The 26540-nt window shown below is 49.4% G+C and overlaps 1 protein-coding gene and 1 long non-coding RNA gene across 3 annotated transcripts in view; one reads left to right on the top strand and one right to left on the bottom strand.

Annotated features, from left to right (window-relative positions):
- LOC121488040 overlaps positions 1–9548 on the top strand; it is a 35291-nt gene extending 25743 nt beyond the window's left edge. The window contains exons 2-3 of the long non-coding RNA XR_005986968.1: positions 1475–1711; positions 5354–9548. This is a non-coding gene — a long non-coding RNA (uncharacterized LOC121488040). The remainder of the gene's footprint in view (positions 1–1474; positions 1712–5353) is intronic.
- Positions 1–26540, bottom strand: part of KCNIP1 (potassium voltage-gated channel interacting protein 1) — a 337230-nt gene that overhangs the window by 95259 nt on the left and 215431 nt on the right. The window lies entirely within an intron of this gene.

Here is a 26540-nt window from a genome sequence, read left to right as displayed (position 1 = left end):
TATTTGTCGTTTCTAATGGCTGAGTAATACTCCATTGTATACATAGACCACATCTTCTTTATCCATTCATCTTTCGATGGACACTGAGGCTCCTTCCACAGTTTGGCTATTGTGGACATTGCTGCTAGAAACATCGGGGTGCAGGTGTCCTGGCGTTTCATTGCATCTGTATCTTTGGGGTAAATCCCCAGCAGTGCAATTGCTGGGTCGTAGGGCAGGTCTATTTTTAACTCTTTGAGGAACCTCCACACAGTTTTCCAGAGTGGCTGCACCAGTTCACATTCCCACCCACAGTGAAGACTTTTTAATAATAAAGCTCTTACATTGCTTGGAGAGAAAGGTCGCCTGATATTCCCACGCTGCTGAGACTTCTCCGCAGGCCCCTGGGCTCTGGAGTCAAGGGGAGCCCCCAAGTCCATCTCCTCTCCAGCCTCATCCCTCAAAGCATGAGCAACTCCCCAGCCTGGGTCTCTGTGCTTGCCCGCCCAAGAGAGCAGGGGACAGGCAGGGAGCTTCTCCCTTGGCTCTGGGGAGCTTCAGCCTTTTCATGTGTTACCCAGGGGGAGCTAAACACCACAGGTTGATTCAAAACAGATTTGCCAATCAGAGAAGGACAATCATCCTATGGTTTTACTCATGCGTGGAATATAAGAAATAGTGAAAGGAATTATAAGAGAAAGGAGAGAAAATGAGTGGGAAATATCAGAGAGGGTGACAAACCATGAGAGACTCCCAACTCCGGGGAAACAAACAAAGGGTTTAGGAAGGGGAGGCAGGCAGGGGGATGGGGTAACTGGGTGATGGGCACTGAGGAGGGCATCTCTTGGGAAGAACACTGGGTGTTACACTATATGTGGGCAAATCGAACTTAAATAAAAATGTTTAAAAAAAAACCCAAAAATAAAACAGACTTGCCAAGTGCTGTCTTCAAGTCAAATCAAAGTGCTGTAGGCTTTGGTGGATGGATACCTGAGGACCATGAGTGCTTGGGCATGTGAGTGCATGGGGTCAGCTAGCCTCTTGGGCAGTGGCAGGGGGACCTGGAGCTTTGTTGTCTCTCTGGGACTTGCAGTGACCTTAGCCCCTTACTAGTTGTAGCTTGGCATTGTGCGAAGCTGTAGGCAACTTCTTGGGCACAGGGGGTGGCAGTCTGGAACATTCTCTCCCTGAGCTAGTGTGGGTCAGACAAACCTGGTGCTCATTCTGATGGGGGAGTGCAGGATATTTGCCATAGGCAGAAGCAATCTGCCTGAAGGGGCTCAAGAAGCAGGGGAGCTCACAGTTCAGGAGGAATGTGCCCCAGCGGGGTGCCCAGTGAGGGGTCCATCCCAGGCAGGGCCAGTGGATCTCAGCCTGAGCCTCAGGCTGCTGAAGCCAAAGGGGGATTAATGACCCAGAAGGCCAGACAATCAGGCCTGAAGATACAGATCTTCTCTCTTCATTATAAAATGATTTTTTTTCTCATGTTGTTCAGGACCATTAGCAGCTCTGTCACAGCAGCATTCTTTGAAAGTCACTGAACAAATGGTGAGCAGGCTGTGGGAAAATGCTGGAGACAAGGCCACCTGTTCCTGGCTATCCTCCCTGTGAAGTGCATGTATATACACATACACACAAAAGTCGGGGCACGGTCAGGGCCCCAGCTCACAATGGCGCCCTGGGAAGGCACTGGACACAGCTCCTGCTGCAGCCACCAGTTCTCTTCTTTCTGGTAAGTCACCTGCCTCTCTGTCTCTGGTTTTCAAGCTTCTTGGGCCAAGGACATATGCTCACATGCTAGCTGCAAAGGAGGCTGGGAAAGTGGCTATCTGGTCTTCCAGGCTTCTCAAGAGGGAGGTGGGCCCTGTCTCCCATGGAATTCAGAGATGAAAGGATCTCTCAAACTGAGGAAGGGGTTTTCAAATGCTGAAGTAGCCATCACAATCCCAGCCCCCACAAGACTAATGTCACTACTGGAGTGACAACCTCCCTGCAATGTGCCACCCAGGCTTGTCAGGCCACAGCCCTGAGAAGTCAGCTTCTGACTCCCGTCTGGGTAATGGTAGGGCAAAGAAGCTCTGGGGGACACTCCTCAGGTCTGTAGAGTCAGGGGCAGTACTAGCAGCTCCTCCTAAGCCTGCCTATTCCTATGTGAGCAGCCCTGCCCCTGTCCCAGCACGGTCAGCGGGGTGTGGAGTTTCTCAGATTGCAGCATTTGCTCTAGGGCTTTCCTAGCACCCACTCCTCCTTGGCTGGTGTCCAGGCTCATAGGCTGGAGCAGTGACACCTGCTCGGGGTGGTGTGAGAGCCTGCAGGGTCCCTTCTCTACCCCCATTAGGAAGTCAGCATGCTCTGATGGAAAGAGCTAAGAGCCAGGAGTCTCCAAGTCCTGGGCATGAAATTCAGCCTCTGCACCTAACAGCTGGGGCTGGGACAGCGTTCCCAAGCCCCAGTTTCCCTGCCTCCTAAATATAGGAGCTCAGACCTAGATGACAGGGTTATTCTGAGGATTAAAGGAAGTAAATACTTGAACATGCCACACATAGCACCCGGCACAGATCTAGCCCGATCTCCACAACAGTGACAAGTGGCCATATCCCTCCTTGGCCCTCAAAGTTTCCAGGGACTTCCAAATTTCTTACCACATACCGCAAGAACCTGCAGGCCCAGGCCAGCCTTCTCTCTGACCTGACTTATCCCATGCAGCTCACCCTGACACTCACTACGCTTTGAGCCTCTTTTGTTTTGTTCCATCCAGCTGGCTGTTCCCACGTGGGGACCCTGCCCTCACTCATGAGATCTGCATGGTCCTGTATGCTTGCCGCCTAGTCTGGGCTCCGGGGCTCCCTGCTGCCTCCTGGTGGTGCTGCCCAGTTCCCCTCCCACTTTAGCTCCAGCCTGGTAGGTGGGATTCTGGCTAACGCTTATTAAAATCTGGGGACAATGGCTGGGAAGTGGCTCTGTGCACATCAGTAGAACAAACAGAGTTGGATGCATGTTAGACTTGCTGAAAGTGGGATGGGTTTGGTGACCACACCCCTCCCAGGTATACAAGCAAAGGCTAGAAATTCCCAAAGGGATGGAAGGAGATTTGTGGTAGAGAGCACTTTGGATTTTCTCTTTCTTCACCACGCAGGGGTGTTCCCCCTGCATCATGGCTCAGTAGTGGGGAGCCGGGGGTGCCCCTCTCAGAGATGAGAGTGTCCATGCTAAAAGGAGGCTGGTGGTTCACACCACAGCCAAGAGTCCTGAGCTGCAGACACAGGCCTGAGGTGGCGACAGAGCCCTGGAGGTTGAACCCCTTTAAAAGATTCAGGAGCTGGGGACATGCTGAAGCAGCCTGAGGTGGCTGAGTAAAGAGGCCGGCTGGGCACATGCCCTCCTGCCATCTGGTACAGCAAAGTTTGGAGTTTCCTGTGGCCAGGGGGACGCTGAGGAAGGTTAGTGGGCTGGAGGCATTTGTGTGAGATACCCTCCCCTCCTTGCTAAGGGAGCTGCTGCTGGGTGAAAGGACCCAAGCAGGGGCTAGGGGGGCCCAGGAGCAGAGGACACAGGGAGCTGACAGGGGCATCTATCTACAAAAGACTGGGAAAGAACCCTCCACCAAGGAGCCCGATGTTGGCAGTGCACCATGTCACGGAACATCACAGACAGCTCATGCTGGCCCAGAGAAAGTCACTAACAGCCCCAGCCAAGATCAGAGAACTTTGTGTCTCTTTGCCAAGGCTTTCCCTGCCCTGGGCCAGAAGCAGGAAGGGTAGCAAGCAGAGGGGAAGAAGTGTGGAAGCTCCCTTCCAGGTCTGAGCTCTGGGCACAGAAATGGTAAATGGCACAAGAAGTCCTGATTGGATGAGACTTTTCAACAATCAAAAACTGACATTGTTACTGAGATGACAGTGGAAGCCACCATAAAGCTAGGAGAACAGCTAGAGGTGTCGTAAAATGGAGAGGGATGGAGATGAAAGACTAGAGGGCTGAAGACGAAGTTTGGAGAAAATGAAGCCCCTGTTGTCTGTAGGTACCTCTCACTGAGTTTAGCCCCAACAGTGACTGATTATCGCTGCTTCACTTATTGTTCATTAATTTCCTGCCTCCCCACCCCCACCTGACTCTCAGTGCCACCTGATTGGGATCTTCTCGGTCAAGGTCACACTGTGTGCTCAGTACCTAGAACAGTGGCTGGCACATGGTAGGTGCTCAATAAATGGACTCTGAATGAGTCAAAGAACAGCGAAGTAGACACTCAAATACGTTCACCAGTATTGCTATGACCTATTTCACGATATTGGTTGAATCCATCATTCAGCGGTTGAGGACTGAGTTTGTCCCGGTTAAAGCAGTCTGAGGTCCTCAGGCCCAGGGACTGATTGCTCAGGTCAGTGCATTAGGCAGGGCGCCTTTCTCCCAGAGGCTGTACCACTTTGGACTGGAGGCAGGAGGCACAGGGCCTCGGGGGGTCTGGGCTGTGGAATGAAGGCTGGGTCTGGCCGCAGCCCTGGGACATGGGGTTGTAACTGAGTTCCTGCTAAGAACAGCTCTGGGGGGCTGGTGGCCCAGAGTCCCCAGCAGTAGCCTTCCTATTTCACTCATGTAGGCCACCCATCCTGTTAGTCTGCAGACCATTGTCAGAGGGCACGGGGGTCACCCCTCATTTCCAGGGTTCCACCCCTTCCTGCCCATCCTTACTGCACCTTGCATCCCACACTTCTTTACATGTACTTAATGAAGCAGTGTTCACTTCTACTGTGGTTCAGGGAAGAGGGGTGGGGGAAGAAGGGTGGTCTCCTTTCCCAGGGCAGCTGTAACATAGCACCTCAAACTGGGGTGGTTTAAAACATCAGAAATGGATTCCCTCCCAGCTCTGCAGGCTTACAAGTCTGAAACCAAGATGTCAGCAGGTTCATACTCCCCTTGAGAATCTGGGGAAGAATCCTTTTTGCCTTTTCTAGTTTCAGGGTGTTCCTTGGCTTGGGGCAGCAGAACTCCACCTCTGCCCCTGTATTCACATGGTTGTCTTCTCTGTGTCTCTTGGCATCCTCTCTTCTTACAAGGACACCAGTCAGTCCTCTTTTCTTGTAAGGACACCAGTCATTGAACTTAGGATCCACCCCTAAATCCAGGATGACTTCATCTTTGGATCCTTAACTAATTAAGAGACCCCATTTTTGCAAAGACACTATTTCTAAATAAAGTCACATTTTGAGTGGACATGAATTTTGGGGGAACACTGTGCAACCCAATGCAAAAAGAAACTTGATGAAGATTTCCTTTGCCCTAGGGATGGTGCAAGCCACCTTTATCCCCTACTTTTCATTATGTTCCAACAAACTGAGAGAGATGCGTTATTGTTCCCACTGTTTTTTTTTTCCCCCAGAAAAGGAAACTAAGGCTCGGAGAGGTTCAATAACTTGGTTCAAGTCACACAGCTGCTCAGCAAGGGGACCAACGGAACCAGGATTGGAATCAGGACAATGAGACTCCAAAGCTGTCTATATTCACTTATGAGCAGCTTGAGGACAGAGAATTTTGTCTTATTCAGCTTTTCCTCTTTCTTCTCTCATCATTTCTGGACCTGGTGCTCTGTACATTGATAGCTCTAAAAACTGATAAGAAGATGGGGATCACTGACCTTAAGAAAGACCCAGAGCGGGCGTATCACTGACTCGTGCTGAATGTTAGGGCTGCTGAGGTGTGCGGCTGACCACCCTCTATAGACCTCCCCAACAACGCTCTGCAGTGACAAATGATAATGCTATCTTTTATTACATAGCTCCTGCTCCACGGAGAAATCTTGAAGCCCCTTGAAATTTATATCTTTACTGGCTCAGGAAAATGGGAAGAGCAACCACAGTTATGACAAAAATCTAAACAACAGCTACAATTTATCAAATGCCAACTGCCCCCAGGCTCTCAGGCAGGCATTTTACACATGATGTCTTGAAATTGTCACAAGAGCCCAGCAGGGTGAGTATCATCCTCCCCTTGGCAGATGGGAAAACCGAAGCTCAAGAGGGGTGATGTGACTTTGGAAGCTTGGAAAAATAGAGCTCAGATTCTGAGTCTCCCTGACCCTGAAGTTGGTGTTCTTTCTCTGGCCCTATCTTGCTTTTTCCCAGCTTCCCTGCCACTGGTTTCCAGTGTGACTGGGAGATGGACACTTCTCCTATAGCAGACTCCCTAAGCAAAGGGAAGAAGTACAAGGTTCCAGGAAGCAGAGTATCCAGGCCGCTACCTGGATTCCTGGGTCCACGAGGTCCACGAGGTCCTTGTGCTGCTCTGAGTTTTAAATGACTGAAGAGAGAGCAGAAACCAGTCCCTGGAAAGCCAATTAATACAAGAGAATTGGCATATCTAAATTGGTTTATGAAAACTGTGACAAGCTCCCAATAGACTTGGGGGTGGGTTCAGGCATGTTGAATACCTGAAGGTTTTTTTTAGTTAGTATGCTTTTTATTCCTCCACAAATTTCACTTTATCTGGTTTAAGTAACAGAGGGAATTCACTAGCTCATGGATCTAAGATGTGCAGATGTAGATTTCAGGTACAGTTTGGTGAAACCTCAGCATCATTTCCGGTGGAACTTGCTCTATACTTAACCAAGTTAGTTCTGTTCTCATGGCGAGTTCCTTCATGGTAGTAAAATGGCTGTAGCAGCCCCAGCCCCAGTCTTCATTTTTGCAATAAACTCCTTCCAGAGAAAGTTCCTCTCTTTCTAATCAACAATCTAGATTTCTGATTTTAAGTCTCATTGAACCACCTTACAGGTCTTTTATCTTCCCCAGACCAGTGATCAAGGCCAAGGGAACCCATAGGATTAAGCTGCTGCGTGTGCACCCATTGGAGTCCACTCTCAGAGCTGGAGGTGGGATGATGCCATCTCAGCTGCCGCAGGACAAGGAAAGGGTGCGAGGGATGTTGGGAAGACACCCCAATGTCTACTATAAAGTTCTCCAGGGGGAAAAAACATAGAACTGACATTCTTTGAGCATGTGCTATGAACCAGACCCTACATTAGTTTATATACCACATTGCATGGTATGTGGTTTTATTTCCATTTTCAAGATGAGTAAACGGAGACTCAGAGGTTAGTAGTTAATAATACTCTTGAGGTCAGCAAGTGGTAGGCTTTGGGCCAGAATCTTAGGGTATTTGCCCCATGCGCCTGCCATTTGCTGAGGGGGGTCTGGCTCTGTTACTTCCCTTCTTCAAATTTTTTTCTTCAAACCCTTCACCGTTCCTCCCAGTTGGAGCTCTGTGACTGGGGGATGCTGGCATAGGTAGATCTGAAGGTTCCTAGCTGAAAGGTACACAGAATTCAGTGTTGACAGTACCAGGAATTCACAGAATCCTCTAATTTTCCCGAGCACCATGAACCAACAACCGCCTTTCAGATTGTTGGGTAGAGGCACAAGATCACACAGCAACTAATTAAAGGCCAAGACCAGCAAGAGCCAGAAGGCCTGTGTTCTGATCGTGTCTTCTTCCAATCATTTTCAATTGCCCCTCATGTTCGGAGCTGAAGCAGGACATGTACCTAGTGTTTCTGCACTTGGAGTTGCTGGACATTGTCAGAACCTTCAGTTCAGCTTCACATGTGGGAACCACTTTGGCCAAATCAACTTCACCCCAGCTCTGACAGTGGTGAGCTTCTTAGGGCCTGCCAGAAACTCTGATCCAACAGACCTCCTGAGGTGCCTCCTGCCCATAGGCTCCCAGAAAGCCTTTGGGTCCACAGGCCATTTGCATCTTAGCAAATGGTCTTGCTTTCCCTAGGATACAGGTGAGGAAGCTGAGGCCCCAAGAGTTCAACCACTTGCCCAAAGTCATGAACCAGGCTATGAACTCAAGTCAGTGCCTGACTGTGCTATCTCTAGCTGAGGCCCTGGGGAAGGATTTGAGGAGGAGGGAACATCACATCCATGTTCTGAAGGATGAGGGGCAAGTTCAGCTATTGAAGGGTCCCCCTCTCCTTGGTACAGTGTTTTTAAGATTAGGTGCTATCCCCCTAGAGCTGCTCCCTCCTCATTCAATCATCCATCTATCCCTTTAGTAACTGTTTATTGAGCACCTACTATTTGCCAGGCACTGTTCAGGCTCTAAGGATACAGTGATGGACAAGACAGGGTCTCTGTCCTTATGAAGTTTCTAGTTAGGTGTCTCATCAACAGTGAGAGACAGGCCAGATATCACTGCCTAGGAAACTGGGGCTTAGTCAAATGATGTGATTGGTTTGAAGTCACACACATAACCTGAGTACTAGCATTTGAATTTTGATTCTCTCACCCCCTTGCTTATAGTGCCTTGACCACCAGTGAGATGGCAAAGGTGAAAATGTCAGTTTTCTTTCTTTTTCTTTTTCTTCCTCTCTCTTCTTCCTTCCTTCCTTCTTTCCCTCCTTTTCTGGCATAAAAATATAAAGAAGACTGTGTCTTTTTACTAGGCTCTATGTGGAGAGTGCAGCCACAGGGAATAGTACCTAGGCCTAGGAACCTTCCCTGAAGGTTCCAGAACTTTGCAACCAAGGTCCTTGTAGGGAAATGGTTAGCATACGTGTAAGTCATTGCAGCCAACCCAGGGTTTTTAATCAGGCAGCATTTAAACTGTCCCATTTTGCCTGTGATTGCGCCGGATGTTTACATCATTTGTAATGAGGCAAATTGGGACAAATTGCCAAGGACACTTATGTAAATGAAACCAACAGAAATGTTCCCATCTCCAGTGGTTGGTCGGAGGGCTTCTTTCAGTTTCTCTTTCCTTTCTCCCCAGGGATGTTTAGGGGAAGAAATGGTGCTTTATATTCTGAAAGCCCTCTCCCTGGGCAAACAGAACATTCCCTGTAAGACAACTGCTTTATATCTCTGGTTGGTAATTCTCTCCTTCATCGTATTTACTCTCTCCTCCAGCTCGAAGGAAAAGTGTGCAATAAATGCAATCGCTTTAACTTCCTCTGTCAGTCCCTGCACAGAGAATGGGTTCGATCTGCATTTCCTGGTGTTTGTCTGCAGGACCTTTGGTGGGTCACAAGAAGGACTGCTTATTCTAAAACTGAGTGTAGGGAACAGGGCTGTTAAAGTTAACCCAGCCTTTCCTGCAGGACATTTCAGGAATCTTTGCGATGCTATTGAGCAAAAGGACTCTCCAAGAGCACATGTGGTTATGGGATTCTGAGCTCCCTTTGTAGGAGACCTTTTATGGAATTGGTCATAAGCAGAACCAGCTTTGGAAAAGTCAAGTAAACACGTTCTCCAGAAGGACATGCAAGACAGCCTAACTAACAGAAGCCTGGACCTCCCTCTGGCCGATTATAATTTCTAAGTCTGGTTTATGATAATCCAGATTCTGGAGAGCGAGGTCTCAACCCAAGCATGTAGCATAACTGGGATGGACAGGAGCCAGAGGCTCATGGTGTGTAAGCCTGCAGGGGGCAACATCTGACCTCAGTCAGGTTTTCCACTAATGGGCAGCCCGGGTGGCTCATAGGTTTAGCACTGCCTTCAGCCCAGGGTGTGATCCTGGAGTCCCGGGATCAAGTCCCACGTCAGGCTCTCTGAGTGGAACCTGCTTCTCCCTCTGCCTGTGTCTCTGCCTCTCTCTCTCTCTCTCTGTGTCTCTCATGAATAAATAAATAAAATCTTTAAAAAAAAAAAAGTTTTCCACTCAGCCTAACCTGCTGGCCTTGTGATTTCTGGCCTCCTGCCTTTGCTTCTGTCATATCCTCTGGCCTCCTCCATGCTTTATAGAGAAGGTGCATTATCATGTAACTTCATCTTGTCTTCCCATCCAGACCTGGAATCTTCAGGGCAGGGACCCTGTGTCCCTATCTTGAGATAAGGATCTCCAGCTCAGGACAAATATTTATCATCCACTCACTAGGTACCAGATCCTGGCCTGGAGACATTCAGGAAGGCTGGATTCCAGAAGGCATTCCATGTAAGCAATGACATGGAAGTATGAGTTAGCCGAGTGAAGACGGGTATAAGGGGGTGTGTTCCGGGCAGATGGAACAGCCTGGACTAAGGCCCAGAGGCGAGAAAGAATATATTGCTTTAAGGAACTAGATGAAGGTCAGGGTGGCTCTGGGGGAGCATGGGAGATGCAGAGACCAATGAATGCCAGATTAGGTGCCCGAGGAGCAAGATGCCCAAGAGGGAGCACTTCTTTCACAGACAAAGGGAAGCTCAGGGCCAGAGGGATCACTGGCTTTCACAACGAGTGCAGAGATAGGAAAACAGAGGCGCCCGTCCCTTTTCCCAGTCCTATCTGGGCACCTGGGTCTTGCAGGGTCCTCCCCTGACCTTGCTGGTTCTGTGCAGGGAATGATTTGTAATCACACACACACACACACACACACACACACACACACTCAACGGCAGAAGCATCCTCTAGTTGTCCTTTCTCTTCCATCCCCTAGAACTCTAGAACTCTTCCCTCAGGTGGTCACATGACTTGATCTCTCACTTCATTCAGACTTTTCCACAGATGCTCAGGTGTCACTTGGAGCAGGAGACCCTGTTCAAACCCCGTTCTAGAGAGTAGACCAACCCTGCCTCCCCACCCTGGGGAGCTCCAGGAGACCGGGCCATGTCTGCTGAACCCCCATGCCTTGTCAGTGCCTGGCCCAGAATAAGTGCCTAATAAAAGTTGTTGGTTGAATGAATAAACTAAAGAACAGTTACAGGCACCAGATGCTTCCACATATATGGAAACTATCTTAGGAAACCCAAAATATCATCCTCATTTTTGGGGAAGCTTGGTGGGAAAAGGGATTTGTTTAGGGTCCCATAGTCAGCTGTTGGTAGAGTCAGGAAATGAATCCAAATTTGCAGATTTTTGCTACTCAAAAGGCTGGAATGATATTTCTTCAAAGGCTGCCACCCCTGCTATAGTAACCTGCTCCTGAACATCCCAGTTCTGCCTCTTCTGAAGTGACACAGCTCCCTGAGCTTTCTGGAGGGGACAGTCAAACCAAAATTAAATAAAGAATAGGCACTATTTATTGAGCACCTACTGTATGCCAGATACTGTGCTCAGGACAACCTGCACCAAGGCAATTAATCCTCACAGCAACCATATGGGATAAGTATTATCACCCCCTTTGACAGGCAAAGAAACTGAGGCAGTTTGAGTAGCTCGAGGCCTCAGCAGCACATGCTGAGATCGGATTCAAGTACATGCAGTTGGACTCAGCTCACATTCCTCTGTCCCCATGGCTGCGGAGGGTGCCAGGTGACAGAGAAATCTTTTCTACTCTTCGCCAACTTTAATCTGGTGGGAGAACCCACATTGCTGGGATTCTCTCTGCTAGGAACTAGCAAGATCATGATTGTGATGGCGATGGGTTTTTTTTTTTCCCTAGGACAGACAATTAATCAGGAGTATTAATGAAAATGCCAGCTCTATTATTGCAGAAACTTAAGTAATTTATTGGGAATTGAACTCAGGCCATTAAAATGTTATTACGGGCTTGTCAGTTGGTGCTAAGGAACCGCTGCCTTAATGAAATTGTTTGGTGCTCCTGACTGAGAGTGATGGTGTTGGGGTGTGCTGTGCTGGCGAGGGTGACCTCCCACAGCTGTACACTACCTTGGGCCTGTCCACAGCCTGGAGAGGCTGAGGCCAAGCAGTGCTCACATTCTGTCTTGCTTTTCCCGTCTGTAAGCCTTCTACTATGTATCAGGCACTGAGAGTGGAATTCCAGCCCTCAAGGAATTTGTAAACCCAGGAGGAAAACTCCTACGTCAAGACGGTGGTATAAATGTACAGGAAAACAGCGTATGTGGCGGATGTTCGAAATCTCAGTTCTGGCTCAGGGAGGATGAGAGGCTTCCCGGAAGAGGTGTCACCATGCAAAATAATTTCCGTCTTGCTGAGTTGTTTTTCTCCCCTAAAATGTGTTGTGGGACTGATTACAGAAATGTGTTATATGAAGGGCTTTTGTGTGCAACATGCACCTCAGTGGGGATGGGAGCATCTTCACAGGGGTGCAAATTGCTTCTTGCAGGGGATGGGAGTGTGTGCAGGAAAAAATTCACCTTTTTTAAATGGATGGATACCACAGCTATCCATATGGTACATAAACAGGAATAGAATATATTTCTGGCATTAAAACTTCATAGTGATCAACACTAATTTGGTGGAAGGGCAGTTTAGAAAAAGAGACAAAGGAGGCTCGCCAGAAGAAGGGAGATTGCAGCTGGAATTTTAGGGCAAAGGCACGTGTTTGCCCGGTGGAGGCAGGTGCGCTGAGGACAAAGGGATCCGACACTACAGTCACTACAGTGTGAGAGACGGGCACAGCTCCGGGTTGGAGGCCTTCAGCAGGAGAGTCATGCTCATGATGACCAGCAGGAGAGCCAGGAAGAGTGGATGGGACCAGAACTCAGCCCAGGACCCGAAGGGGCTGGCACAACAATCCAGGGAGAGGCAGAAAGACAGGGGAAGGACCAGCAGAGCCCACAGGCTGGCCCCTTGGGCTAGAAGGGGAGTCAGCTTCAGGTTTCTCGCCTGCCCAAAGGGAGCAGGGCAGGGCACAAAGCCATTGTCTGAAAGAGGGTCCACCACGGGTCACACTGAGTTCCCTGAATTATGCTGGCCACATTCACTAAAAGCCAAACCTAACCTCATTAGTCTGGGGCAGGGCCATCAGTCTGTTCTCTTCCTGCCACCATGACAACGAGACTCCACTTCATTAAACCAATTTACTCCATCTCCTTAGACTCAGGAAAATGGGAGCAATCTCTGGGGAGGGCTGATCCCTGACCTCCCGTTCACCCCAGGGAAGCAGGGCTTCTTCAGCCCACGGGCAGAAGGCCTGTGTGCTGTCACTGGCCCACGCGGTTACTGCGGTTCCCGGGGTGTGTGATTCAGCTGCGGGATCTGCACCCTCCTCTCCAGTCACCCCCACTAGGCTTGGAAGGGGAGAGCAGGTGCTTCCTATTCACAACGGCTCGGTCCGCCGACTGCACTCCTCTGCTCCTCTGCGCTGTGCCCAGCAGGGACCGGCTGTAAGCTGGCAGCGTTCTGGGAGGCTGGCTGGCCCAGGCGCTTGAAAACCAGGCCTGTGGCCACGGGCTGCGAGGAGAGCTGGCAAAGGCGGGGGGCTGGGAGGTGCTGGTGGGGGGCAGAGGCTTAGAGCAGCAGTGCCAGGTGGGCCAGGTGCTCCCTGGAGCCGTGCCCGTTTTTTGCCTCCTGCTCCATCTGAGTGGTAAGTGGGTGTCTGCATCTCCAGTTCCCCATGGACCATGAGCTCACTGAAGGCAGTGACATCAGTGTCCTGCTGTGGACATCTTGGTCTCCAACATCTGTCCAAATCTGGCATAGGGTGAACACCCAGTAAATGTCTGTGGATAAATCAGGGCACTTATTCGGTAGAATGTAAGCTCCATGAGGGCAGGGGTTTGTGTCTCTCTTGTTTGCTGCTGCATATAAGCACCCAGTGTGGGGCCAGGCGAGTGTTCAGCAAATACACATGGAATTAATGAATAAGCCAATCCTCCCTCTCAGCCACCCTGCAAGGTGGACGCGGCAGATTGCATCGTTTATACAATGCTTCACTCCCTCCCTTTCTTTTCCAGCCCCACTGACTTTGGGCTTGGTCATGTGCCCAATACAATGACTGGGAACCCCGGCCTGACTCCAAAGTCTGTCTTTCCTGTGAGAGCCATTAGCTCAGGAGCCTTGGAGGCGGGGCACGGTGGGCTTTGGAGGAGAGTGTTCTGACTTCCAGGGAGACCCAGGACGAAGGGAAGTTGGACACGCCCATATCTCTGTGGCCCCGACCCTGAATGGGTTTGAATGATACCCCCCACAAGGGTTACGTGGGTAGTTCCACATCTTCTGACCTTTTCTTGCTCTGAGCAACTGGCCCTAACTCTCTGCCCTCAGATTCTTCCTACACTCTATTGTGCCACGGTTTTCATGGGGATTAACCGTAACTTTGAGAGATGTAGTGGGGTATGGGGCAGAGAGCTGAGCACCAGAGGTGGACGGCTGAAGAACTGGCTGTTTTGAGGTCTCCCTGGGGGCCCCAGGCAAGTGAAGCCCCTCTCAGCACCTGGACTTTCACAACCGTGAATCAGGGGTTTCAACCAGATGAGCTCAGATGCCCAGCCCTGCTGGCATGCTGAAAGCTGCCTCCCTTCCCCATTCTGAGTGGGGCTGAGAACCATCTCTCTCAGAATCTAGGGAGCCGGAGAGAGCACATTATCAAGAAATGACTAATGAATCTCAGTTGAACTGTTGAGCCACAGATCTGGAATCAAGTCCTGCCTATAGCGTTTCTTACCTGCATGACTTTAGAAAAGTCAGCTCATTTGGGGGACTTGACTTATCTGGCACAGAGAATGGGCAGTGACAGAGTGCAGAAGCCATTGAAAAGAAGAAAGGGGATGACGTGTGAAAGAACCCTGCTCATGCTAAGAGCTCACGAAGTTTGAAGTACACATCTCTAGACTAGTCCTCCAGGGCAAGAGACATGGATATAGGCTGGTGGCTTGCACAGTCACCCATAAGAGATACACTCCATCAGTTTATAATCATTGGGCCATTTGTAAAGTATATTAGCAGCCATATTAAACACATAGCCCATTAGCCTACTAAATTTTTAGAACAATTCTATAGAATAGGTACAATATTTTCACTTTACACATGAAGAAACTGAAGCATAGAGAGGGAATTCAGGAAACTGGCCAAGGTCACTCAGTTAATGAAAGGCATAACCAGAATTCAAATCCAGGTCAGCCTGGCTCCAGAGTCTTGGCTCTTACCAGCTAAGCAAGGAAGCTCGCCAGGCTTCTGAGCTGTGCAAGAGTAGGAAGCCTGACCATCATCCTGTGTGTCTGCAGGTACTGCTTGGGCCCTCTGGTGCTGCTTTCATTGAACTGTGCCTTCATAAGGCTCCACGGGTCTATGCTGAGGGGACACTTAAGGAAACAGCTCTTCCAGGCTCATGATGGTTTGTATGATAGGGATTTAGTGAAAATAATTGCTCGCTGCAATACAAGGGTGTGGGAGAAATCTCTCCTAGACATATATGTCAGGAGCTAGTATGTTCTCATTCTAAGGTAAATGGTTCCCAGACTGGAATGTGTATCACCATCACCTGGAGAGCTTGTTAAAACACACAAGGACCTTCTTTTTTTAAAACACACACACACACACACACACACACACACACACACACACACACATGGCTGGACCTCACCCCAAAATTCTGGGCTGGGGCATGAGAATTTGTGCATCTCACAAGTTCTCAGGTGATGCTGAGGTTACTAGCCTGGGGACCATATGCTGAGAACCACTGTTGTGGAGGATTCGCATAACAGATCTTGTTTCCATCTTTGCTAGGGCAGCAAGGAAGTTCACAGCCAAGTGGCCAAGTCAGGAGCCACTCCAGCAACAGTTCATGCATTTTCCATTCTAACTCTGTGCCCAGCTTCCTTTTATCTTTATCCAGATGACAGCTGGATGTTTGCATCTGTCCATTTGTCCATTCCCTCACTCACATAAATGAGTAAACTAGCATTAACAAAAATTTTGTTCAACTGTATGTCTATACCCATCACCAAAAACCTCCTGAAATGCACAAAAAAATAGTTTCAATTGAAAGTTTCACTGAAAGGGCTGAGCTTAGATTGGAGCCTCAGGCTGACAAGGGATTCAAATTCAATCTCTTTATGCATCAGTTTCCTCATCTGTAAAATAATAACTTCTGCTTCCTAAGCCCTTCAGAGAGACAGGGTGCAGTAACACATGCAATGAAGTGCTTAGCACGGTGCCTCATACAGACAGCTCGATAAATGGAAGTGATTATTATAATTATAATCAGGGAAAAAAATAGCCTGGTGGCTGTCAGTGCTCTCTGTTGACTCTCCCATGTGACTGGAAGGAAGAAAGGGAGAACTTTCTTGTTCTGTGTGATAAGAAGCTTTCTCTTTTCTGGTCTTTGCTGCGTATGGTTCTGTAGGAGACACAGAGAACGTTCGCCACGGTGATCAACTTCTCCTGCCCAGAGCACGACACTGTGGGGAGTACTGTGAGGCCCTATTCTCCTGCTGCCACACTGGAAGGAAGCAGGCTGTGGGAGGGTGAAGAAAGGTAACGGTGAAAGCACAGAACCCAGGCAGACAGACCCGTGACTCTCAGCCAGAGGAGTCCCCCTCCTTACCTCCACAGAGGATCATGCTTCCAATGAGCATCTTAATCCTGGGTTTTCAACTTTTCCTCTAGCAGAAAAGACTCTGCAAACTGCAGAAGGAGTCATATGGCCCTGTGACTGTCATTTCCCTGAACTAAGGGTGGTCACCTAACTAATCACCTTCACGCCAACTTCATCTTCATTATGAATCAATCAGGTAGACATAGTTGTCCCCTCTTATGGGTGAGTAAACTGAGGCTTGGAGAAGCAGAGGTCACATCACTGATGTCATCTAACTTCAGCAAGTATCCTCACGTGACTATGATATGTAATTCCACGGATGTGCTAACTCAGGTTCAACTGGATGCATGCCCCTTCCCCTTCACCTCACTTGAGGCTTCTCTTGGGTTTGCTTATCAACACTGATGACAGCTGGATGAAAGAGGGTCTTATCTGAAATGACATTAATGCTCCTTATTCCCAGGAGAGCCTGGGGCCTGGGTGACAGCAGTGGGAGGCTGGAGGAGGGGATAGGATATGAGGTATGTGTCAAACAGGACTTTGTCAAGGTTTGGTGCCCATGCTTTCCATGTCACCACTCTGTAGGCCCTAGCACAGGCCTTCAGGTGAAAACCTTCCAGATAGTATCTAGGTCACTCAGACAGGCCCTAAATCAGGGGCCATTACCATGGAAGACCCAGTGGAACAAGAGTTGAGAGTAGTGTGTTGTATTGTAGTGGGAGAGAGCGTCGGACCTGGGTTCAGGAGACCCAGTTCTAGCCCTAGTACTGCCATTTGCCAGGGGTAGTGTGATTCTGTGTCTGACCTAAGTGGGAACCAGCTGCTTCAGACAGCCTGGCTTCCAGCTTCACACCTGCCTTGAGGCCATTCTCCTTCATTCCATCCTCCCTATAGTAGGCTGAATAATGATCCTTGAGATGTCTACATCCTAATCCCTGGAACCTGTGAATGTTCCCTGGTACAGCAAAAACTTTGCAGATGCGACAAAGTTAAGGATATTGAGATGGGACACCACCTAGGACTATCCAGGTGGGCCCAAAGTGAAATCCCAGGTATCCTTACAGTAGTAAGGCAGAGAGAGCTTTGACACATTCAGAAGAGGAGGAGGCAATGTGGCTGAGGAGGCAAACATTAGAGGGATGTGGCCACAAGCCAAGGAACATTGGAAGCCATCAAAAGCTGGGACAGGCAAGGAACAGATCTCCCCTATAGTCTTTGGAGGGCATGGGGCCATGATCACACCTGGACTTCAGTCCAGGGGTACTGATTGCAGATTTCTGACCTCCTAAATGGCAAGAGAATCCATTACTGTTGTTTTCAGCCCACCTAATGTGTAGTTATTTGTTATAGCAGCCACTGGAAACATACCTCCCGCACATACACAAATTCAATTCTAAATCTTTTTTTTTTAAATTTTTATTTATTTATGATAGTCAGAGAGAGAGAGAGAGAGAGAGAGAGAGAGAGAGAGAGAGAGAGGCAGAGACACAGGCAGAGGGAGAAGCAGGCTCCATGCACCGGGAGCCCGACGTGGGATTCAATTCCGGGTCTCCAGGATCGCACCCTGGGTTAAAGGCAGGCGTTAAACCACTGTGCCACCCAGGGATCCCCACAAATTCAATTCTAAAAGCATTGGCAAACTGTGTAGATTTTAGTGAAAATTTTGTGGGGGGTGAGGAAAATAATTCACATTGAGTAGGATATAGCTGCAAATTACCCAGACTCTGCGTTAGAGACCTTGGTCTTCACTCAGCTACAACCTTCACCTTATCTCTCTACAATTCTTCTGTGACCTGGGAGTGTCCTGAGCAGATCATCCACTGCCATCCTCAGGCAAAAAGCACATTCCTTGAAACAGAGCACCCAGGAGGTGGGGCTCAACATTATGTAAGAAGACACTGCATTTTTTTTTTGGCTGTGAGTGGAATGAGCACAGTCTTTATGGTCAGACAAATCCAGAGTCCTCCTCTTGGCTCCTCCCCTCACTGCTGGTGCCTCATGACCTCATCTACTAAGTGGTGGTTGGATATGGTCATTGCAAAAATAGGAGCAGGCCCCAGTCCTGGGTTTGGTATATAATCATCCCTCAATGATTGTTTATATTAGATAATGATTTTTAGGTTAACTGAGCACCTACTGTGGGTCAGGCATTATTCTAAGCCTTTTATAAGGACTAACTATGAATTAGGAATTGTTACCACCATTCCATCCACGAGACAATGGAAGTACAGAGGCTAAAAACAGGAGCTCTCAGAAAGTGACTGTGGTTGGTAAGTGGATCGATCCAAACAACTGCAGTCCAACTCCAGGGCCACACCCTTAGTCTTTCAGGACCCAGGGGAGAGCCAGAGGAGAGACGTCCTGTTGAGAATCGAAGTGGAAAATCGAGCATGTCCGGCCATGTCTGGGCACACTTGTGAACCAGGCGTGGGTCCTCCATGGGCCTTGGCCAGGAGACCTGAGGCCTTTCCTTTGAGAGAACACACCGTAGGGGAACAGAGCTCACAGGAGCAGCTGGACAGTGAGTGGGCAGCATGGTGACATCTGGCCCCAGCCATGGGCACTGCCTGGCGGGAGGGGGCAATTTCTCAGACAAAGCACTGTTTCAGGGAGAGAAACCAGAGCAGCAGGAGAAAGAAAGAGCTGATGCCGCATTTGTGGCTAAGGTTCTGCAAAGAACAAGTGAGAGTACAAGCCAGGGACACTGGAATACTGGTCAGGACAGTGGCCCCACCAACATAGGCTGATGAGGTAACACTTATTCACTTGAATAAGGGTTGTGTTGAGGACTGAGGTCATGCATGTGTACTACACATGTCACATGGCCTGCCAGGCCCAGATCCCCAAACTGCCAAACCCACAGCCCCAGAAGAAAGAGAAAAGTCTGAGATGGCCAAGTTTAGGCCATGGAGCTCCAGGCTTCTCCCTTACTTCTGTTCCTGGCAAACTGATTGGCCAGCAAACACGATCAGCATTTCATAGGTTTGGGAGAAATCACTGCCTGTCGAGGTTGTTTTTTTTTTTTTCCAAAGGAGAATAGCAAGTGTTGACAAGGATGTGGAGATATTAGATATTAGAGCCCTTGTACATTGCTGGTGGGAACGTAAAATGATGCAGCTGCTGTGGAAGGTGGTTTGGTAGTTCCTTAGTCAGTTAAATACACTACTGGGAGCCAGCAATTCCACTTGTAGGTATATACGCAAAAGAATTGGAAACAGGTGTTCAAACCAAAACTTGTAAATGAATGTTCATAGGGGCACTATTCACAACAGCTAGAAAGTGGAAAATTCCAGATGTCCATTAATTGATGAATGAATGAAATGTGGTCTATCCATACAATGGGGTATAAGAAGGAACGAGGCACCAATGAATGTGCACCATGGATGACTCTTGAAAACATGATACCAAGTGAAAGAAGTCAGACACCAAAGGCCACATATTGTATTACTCCACTAATGTGAAATATCCCAAGCAGGCAAATCCTCAAAGACAAAAAGCAGACTGGTGGTTGCCAGGGGCTGGGAGACGGGGTACTTAATGGGTACGGGGTTTTCATTTGGGGTGATGACACAGTGTGGGAACTAGACAGTGGTGATGGCGGCACAACATTGTGAACATTAATGCCACTGAATTATACACTTGAAAATAGTGAATTTTAGGTTATGCATATTTTGACACAATAAAAAAAAAATAAAGATAGGCTGGGTCTATCGGATTCTTCCCCTACGTGCCATAGAAATTGTCACTGGGAAATAACAAGGAAACAAAGAAATAGGAGCAGATGCTTAATGATCCTGAGGAAGAACAGGGCAGAAGGGCTCCAGGACCTGCTGTGGTCATGAGCACGCAGAGACCAGGATGCATGGAGACAAGACAGAGGATAGAGGATACCTCCCACCGCCGAGGTAGTTCACCTCGGCCTACAAGGGCAGAACTGAGGCTCAGAGAGGCGAGCTCACTCCACGCTGCCCACTGACACAGAGCCGAGAAGAAAACCCATGTCTCTAACCGCGGTGCCATGCTGCACCCTAGGAGGGAGACATGGGGACTCAGTGGCTCAGATAACTGGATCTGCTCAGGAAAGAGGCACTGCAGGCAGCCAATGCAAATGGCCCCTTGTTTTTCTGCCAAGAAGCTGTTTGCAGCCCTTCTTAAGCTGTGATATATGTGGATGCATGCATTAGCTGGTCCTCTCCCTGGGGGCTGAACCTGTCTTGGTGCAGTTCTCAGTCATTCCAGCTGCATGGGAGACGAAGTCAGGGAAGGGCAGATCTGGGATATGCCTGAGCTGCCCTGCGGGAAAAGCTCCCCCAGTTAGCTCATGAAGGGGGGGTCTCCAACTTCCAAAAAGTACTGGAATGAATGAGCAGAGAACATTACTTTTCTGTGGCTTCCACTTCTTCATCCTGACTCCTCACCTGTCAGGCTTCTTGGGAACCACACAGCCCACGTTTGCACAAAGCCTTGCCGTTCCCAACTGTCCTTTGGCTTCTCTCCCTACAGTGTGACAGGAGCTACAGTGAAGATCAAGATGGGCTCTGGTGCCAAGGATCCTGCATATCCTGCTCAGCTCAGTGTGGTGTCTGCTGTTTCCTTCTTCTGCTGCTCCAGATCCACTCCATTACACTGTGTCCAACATAAACTGCTACCCATGGGCTTCCGCATGAGACAAGGCTACGAAGGTTCCATTACACCCCATCCCATCTTTCCTAAATCTCATGACTCAATATGTTCCCCAATTGCATTCCAATTGATTTTCTGTCGCTGGCAACCCAACAAATCCCCATGAATAGGAGCTGAGGAAACATCCCTAAAATCACATCTGGCCTTCATCCTACCCTTCCGGCTCTCTTAACTGGTGCCATCTGCTGGTCAAGCAGCCACGTTCAAGGCCCCTCCAGTCCAACATTCCCAACACTGGTAAATCACCTGGGCTGATTTTACTTCCTACCACCTTTTGAATTTGTCCCTTTCTCTCCTCCTTAGTTCAGAACTCATCAACTCTTGCCATTAGCAATTTTCTTTAGCAATTTCCCAACGGGCTTCCCTGTCCCCAGTCTTTTCCCTCCAACCTCTCATTTCTCCTCCAGTCTACCCTCCAATAGTAAAAATAAAGCCAGAGTGAGTGGTTGTCCTGAAACACAGATTTCATGCTCCATCCCCCTGCCTGTCAGCAACAGCTGTGGGACTATACTAAAGGCAAGATGCTTTTCTTGGCACTCAAGGCTCTGTCTGGTCGAGGCTCCACTTATTTTGCAGCCCCAGCAGGAGCCCTTTCCCAACCACATGGGATTCTTGAGAGTGCCAGGCTCTCCCACCCCATGCCCTACTCACGCTGGCCCCTCGCTGGGACACCCTCTGTCCTCTGGCTAGCTGGTCACCTGCATGAGCCCTGCCCTCTCATGCCCATATTTGTACCTCTTGGCCTCCCTGGGGCTCCCACCCAGAGCCCCATGCATTTCCTGTCGTGGCCCACGTGTGGCAATGCTCTCTGTACTTGTCTGTCTCTGTGAGGTCTGTGCATCCAGATATGGCATCTGTCTCATCTGTCACTGTGTGCCTGGTTCCCAGCACAGGACCTGCCACATGGTGGGGGTTCAATGTCTTTGATTCAGTAAATAAATTAATGGAAAATGATCAATGAACCTAGTTCAGGGCCCTCAACTGTAGGGGTAAGGAAAGTGGAAGCATTTCCTTCCTCCTCTCCTTCCCACCAAAGGTGTGATCTGGATCATTGCGGCTCCTCTTTGCACCAGTTCGGCTCAGCAGAACCTCCAGCGACACTTTGAATTCCTGTAAATTACTTTCCTGCTATGACTTGTAAGCTGGGTTGCCAAGCAACGAGAGGGGATTTGGTCCTTATCAAGGGGCCTCATCCACACATCATCCGCTCAAAAGATGTCCTGGAACAGGTCGGGGGCGGGAAGAACTCCACTCTTGCAGCCCACTGCCTTGCTGGGTACCTCAGCTGCAGCTGGGCGGGGGTCCCAGCCCTGCCCCGACAGGAGCTAATCATACCGGGGACATCTGAGATACCTCTTGCGGAGATGCCATCCTGACTGGCTCACTCTGGGGGCAGGAGAGGAGAGCTGTGGGACCGAGTGCGGAACACTGAGACTACCCACTGTGGAATCAGGAAGCTTGGGGTTTGCAGCCCAGAACTGGCACTTAGCCACATGCCCTTGGGAAAGTCCTCCTCGCTGAGTCCCGTTTGCTCATCAGGTCAGTGTAAATATTAAGATCCGGCTGCCTGTGCTGTGGGCGGCTTAATGGGATGCTATGGGAAAAGCCTGCTGTGCTGGCTAGCACTGAGAGGCGGTGCGAGAACGGCCACTGTTCTGATCCTGCAGGCCTGACACTGTCCGGGGCTCCTGGAAACCACAGCCCTGGTTGTCAGGCCTCCAGTGAGCACCTACTTATGCCCACTACTGAACCAAGGAGCCAGCAGAGGGACCGAGGTCACTGTTCTATCACCCGCTCCAGGCATCACAGCCCACACGGCAGAGAGTTGGTACTCAGCCTCCAGATTTCCCTCCCACACTGGGGGTTTTTTTGACTGCCACTTACTAGCCTCTGCTACAGCCAGGAAGTGAGCCAGGAGCTCCTCTCGTCCTCCCAAACAGCCGGTGATGAGGCTGTTAGCGTCTCTCTGAGTACCACACTCAGCTGTGGGGTTTGAATGCAGCCTTGTCTAGTCTGAGAGTCCCTGTGGCTGAGGTGGAGAGCTGTGAGGCCAGGTGGCAAGGGCCACTTCTGCAGGCCTGGACCAGTGCCAGGGCACGGGGCCCCGTGGTAAGTATCTGTCGATGGGCTGGCCTTAAAAGCCAAGGATACCCAGGCCTTGTGCAGGATCTGATAGTAAACTGTCAGAGTCCTGGGAATTAAATGCACCACAGAACTATTTGTGTGTGGTGCAGGGTGAGACTGACCTCAGCTTCATCTTCCCAGAACCATCTCAGTGTCGGCAGCACCTTCTGCCCCCCTACTGCCTGATTCACTGCCCTCTATCAGGGTTGAGGCCCAGGCTAGAGGCCAGACAACCTCCAGCTCTTCAAGGATGTCTTTCCTCATGTCTGAAAGCTGCACCGAGGATCCCTTCTGCGCTGTGATGCCTCCTCCACAGTGCAAAGCCCACGTTCCAATGCCTTCTCCGCACCTGAGCACAGGAGCCAGGTCGGGTCCGTTCTGGTCCACAGCACCCAGCACAGGGCCGGGAACAGGGAGCAGGTGTCTGCTGGAATTGTTGAGGTGGAATGAGCTTTTCCTCCTGCTGTCTCCATTGCTGACGTCCTTGTGGTTATCTCCCGTCCCTGCCCCCAGATTTCAGGATTTTGTTCCATGTTCTTTCATATTGTATGAATTTGTAAAACAACTTGTGTCCTATTGGGATTAAGAACTCAGAGAAGCCCTGAGTGGATAAACTGCTTCATCCCAAGAGAAGGTGTGATGAAGCTTGAGGGCAGGGTGAAGGCAGGCCAGTGTGAAGTTTCAGGGGGTGCTCTATCCAGCTCCAGGCAAGGATCCCCCATTTGCCTCCATCTCCTCTTCTGTCTCCGGGGATGGCTGGCAACTGACTGTGGTTCTGATCCATTGCTCCCATAATCACTTCCAAATGTTATTTTCATGAAGCCATATTCTCCACCACAACGCTGTGACTCCCAGCTGTCCCCACCACGTGCCCCATTAGCTCCAAACCTGGAGCTGGTATATTTAAAAGGCGCTGCAGCCCAGCCCATGGCCCTAGCATATGAACTGGAACAGGACTTCTCTGGAGAGAGAGGACAGGAACAGACACTTATCAAATACCTACAAGGTGTCTTGGACCTGGCAAGGGCGGGTGCACTCTTTGCAATGACCTGTAGCATTGGTATTGCATTTATAATCCAAGGTAAAAGATTGTAAAAGATTTAATTAATTATTTAATTACTTAAAAGAGCTGGGGAGGGGCAGGGGGAGATGGAGAGAGTCTCAAGCAGACTGCGGGCTGAGCACGGAGCATGATTCGGGGCTCAATCTCATGACCCTGAGATCATGACCTGAGCCAAAATCAATAGTCAGATGCTAAACAGACTGAGTCACCCAGACGTCCCTACAACCCTGTTTTAAAGTTGAGGCATATAACCTCCCAAGGCCACACAGAGACAGAACCTGAGCTTATATCAGGGCTAACTGGTCTCTGGTCTATACTCTATGCCTTGCCCACATGTCCTCCCAGAAGCACCACAGGAGACCTGGGATCATGTCTTGGGCTAGGTAAAACCACAAGTCCCGGTGAACGGTGGCTCCGTCTTGTCCAGGCAGCTCTACGCCCTCCTGCCATCCTCATAGAGCCCTCCTCCCCTTCAACACCTGCAGCCGGAAGTCTGACCCCACAGTCTCACTCTGGGTTGGTCCAGGCCAGCCTCCCTTTGAAACCTCATGTCCCTATACATAAAGGCGTGTACCCATCACCAAGTTTATGGCAGGCTTAATTCAATAAACACACACTTAAATAATGGTAAGGAACACTTGACTGTGCACTGGTTGTGGGCCAGGTACCATGTTAGGCATTTATCCTCACAACAGTCTTCTGAATTGAGCCCTAACAGTAAGCCTGCTTTCTAGATGGGAAACAGATCAAAGTCGTTGACTTGTCCAAGGTCATAAAGATGGTAAGTGGTGGAGCTCAGATTCAAAATTAAGTCTGTCTGATTCCAGCCCAGTTCGGAGGTGCATTGTTTCCAAACATTGATTGGCCATCTGCTCATTGCATGCTGGGCACCGCACTAATTAATTTATATGAGCTATCTCGATGAATCAGCTCAAGGACCTCGAAGGTGGATCCTAGTTACTATTAAATCAAGTTTGCAGAAGGGGAAACAGAGGCTCCAAACAGCTGGCTGACTTGCCCAGGGTCACACAGCTAACAAATGGCAGACTGGAAATTTGTATCAGGCCCTTTTTGTTTCTAGAGCCTCAGCTCTAACCGTTTTCTGCCCTGCCCCTGAAAATAGTACGTGCCTACTGAGTGCAAGGCATTGAGCTAGGGCCTTGGGGGACAGCAAAGAAGGGGACATGTTCCAGAAGATGACAAGGAAGTCCTCAGTTGGAGGGCAGTGTGAGAAGAGTGGTATGAGGTGTCTGACCAAGCTGGGGGAGATGAGTAGCAAGGGAATGAGCATGGGTGCACAGAGCTCAAACATAGCTCCCAAGAATAGGGGGACCTTACTTTGGATCTTAAAGAACAAGTAGGATTTGGGTGGGGAAAAGGGGATTTGGGAGAGGGAACAGCCTGTGCAAAGTACAGCATGATATACTCAGGAAACATAGGTCATTTCCTGTAGCCTTGGCCAGGAGTTCCAGGTGGTGAGCAAGTTAAGGTGAGGCTAGAGAGGCCGGCCAAGGCCAGGCTGACTAAAGTATGAGTTAAGAACAGCAGTGCAAGGACTACTGACCCCAAGTTCAAGTCCCAGCTCTATCACTAACTAGCTGTGTGACCCTGAGCAAGTTAATTGACTTCTCTGGGCTTTGGTTCCTTTATGTGAAGTGGTGACAATAGAAGAACCCACCCCATAGGGTTTTTCTTATAAGGATTAAATGAGTTGGTGCCTATAAGAGTGTCTATCACACATATACTCTCAATAAATGTTAGCTCAGGATTGATGAGGATCTTGAGTACCAAGTTAAAGAGCCCTCATTTTCTCCTGAAGGGTGTAGGTGGTGGAAAGAGAGTGAATGGTTTTAAACGTGGGGAAGTGCTGTTCTATTTCCATTCAGTAAGTACTGTTGATTAAGCCCTCTGTCCGTCCTCCTTCAAATAACTCAGGTCAGTGCTACAGAAAAGGAGGAAAGGAAGGAGAAGATATTTAGGTTAAAATCATCAGCTTGGCTTTCTGGGTTCTCCGGTTTCTCTTCCTTTCCCCATTCACAGTGTTCTGACTTCTGGCTCCCTTGTTCCCAGACCCATCACACACCCATGTCCACCCCGCAGTCCTGAGCATCATGGAATCCTGCCATGACAGGGCACCTCTGAGCTCCCCTTGGCCACTGCCTCCTCCTCCACCTATAACCAGGAAGGCTCTACTTGATTGTGTCCAGTGATAGGAGACTCATTACATGAGATAAAGGACCTATAACTCTGAAGAGGTGGGCAGTGGTAAGACCTTAGCTGCCCTGGTATCATTTGAGAAGTCAGAAAATGAAGCAGATGCCACCATTATGTTGCATGAGATTCCAGGAGGGAGGAAACAGCCTGCTGAGTGGTGTCTGTGTGAGAGGCCACAGGTCAAAGATGAATGCACTGTGTGGTGCCACAATCTTCCCCTCCGGTGTAACCATGATAGCTAGGTATTAGGTATTTATTGTATGCCTGGAACTGTATTAACTCATTTTAATTGCTTTTCCCACCGTCACTCATAAACTGATG

The sequence above is a fragment of the Vulpes lagopus genome, chromosome 3, assembly GCF_018345385.1.
Source record: "Vulpes lagopus strain Blue_001 chromosome 3, ASM1834538v1, whole genome shotgun sequence".
Lineage (NCBI taxonomy): Eukaryota > Metazoa > Chordata > Mammalia > Carnivora > Canidae > Vulpes > Vulpes lagopus.
The sequence above is the reverse complement of the archived record's forward strand: the minus strand, read 5'-3'. Positions and strand labels throughout refer to the sequence as shown.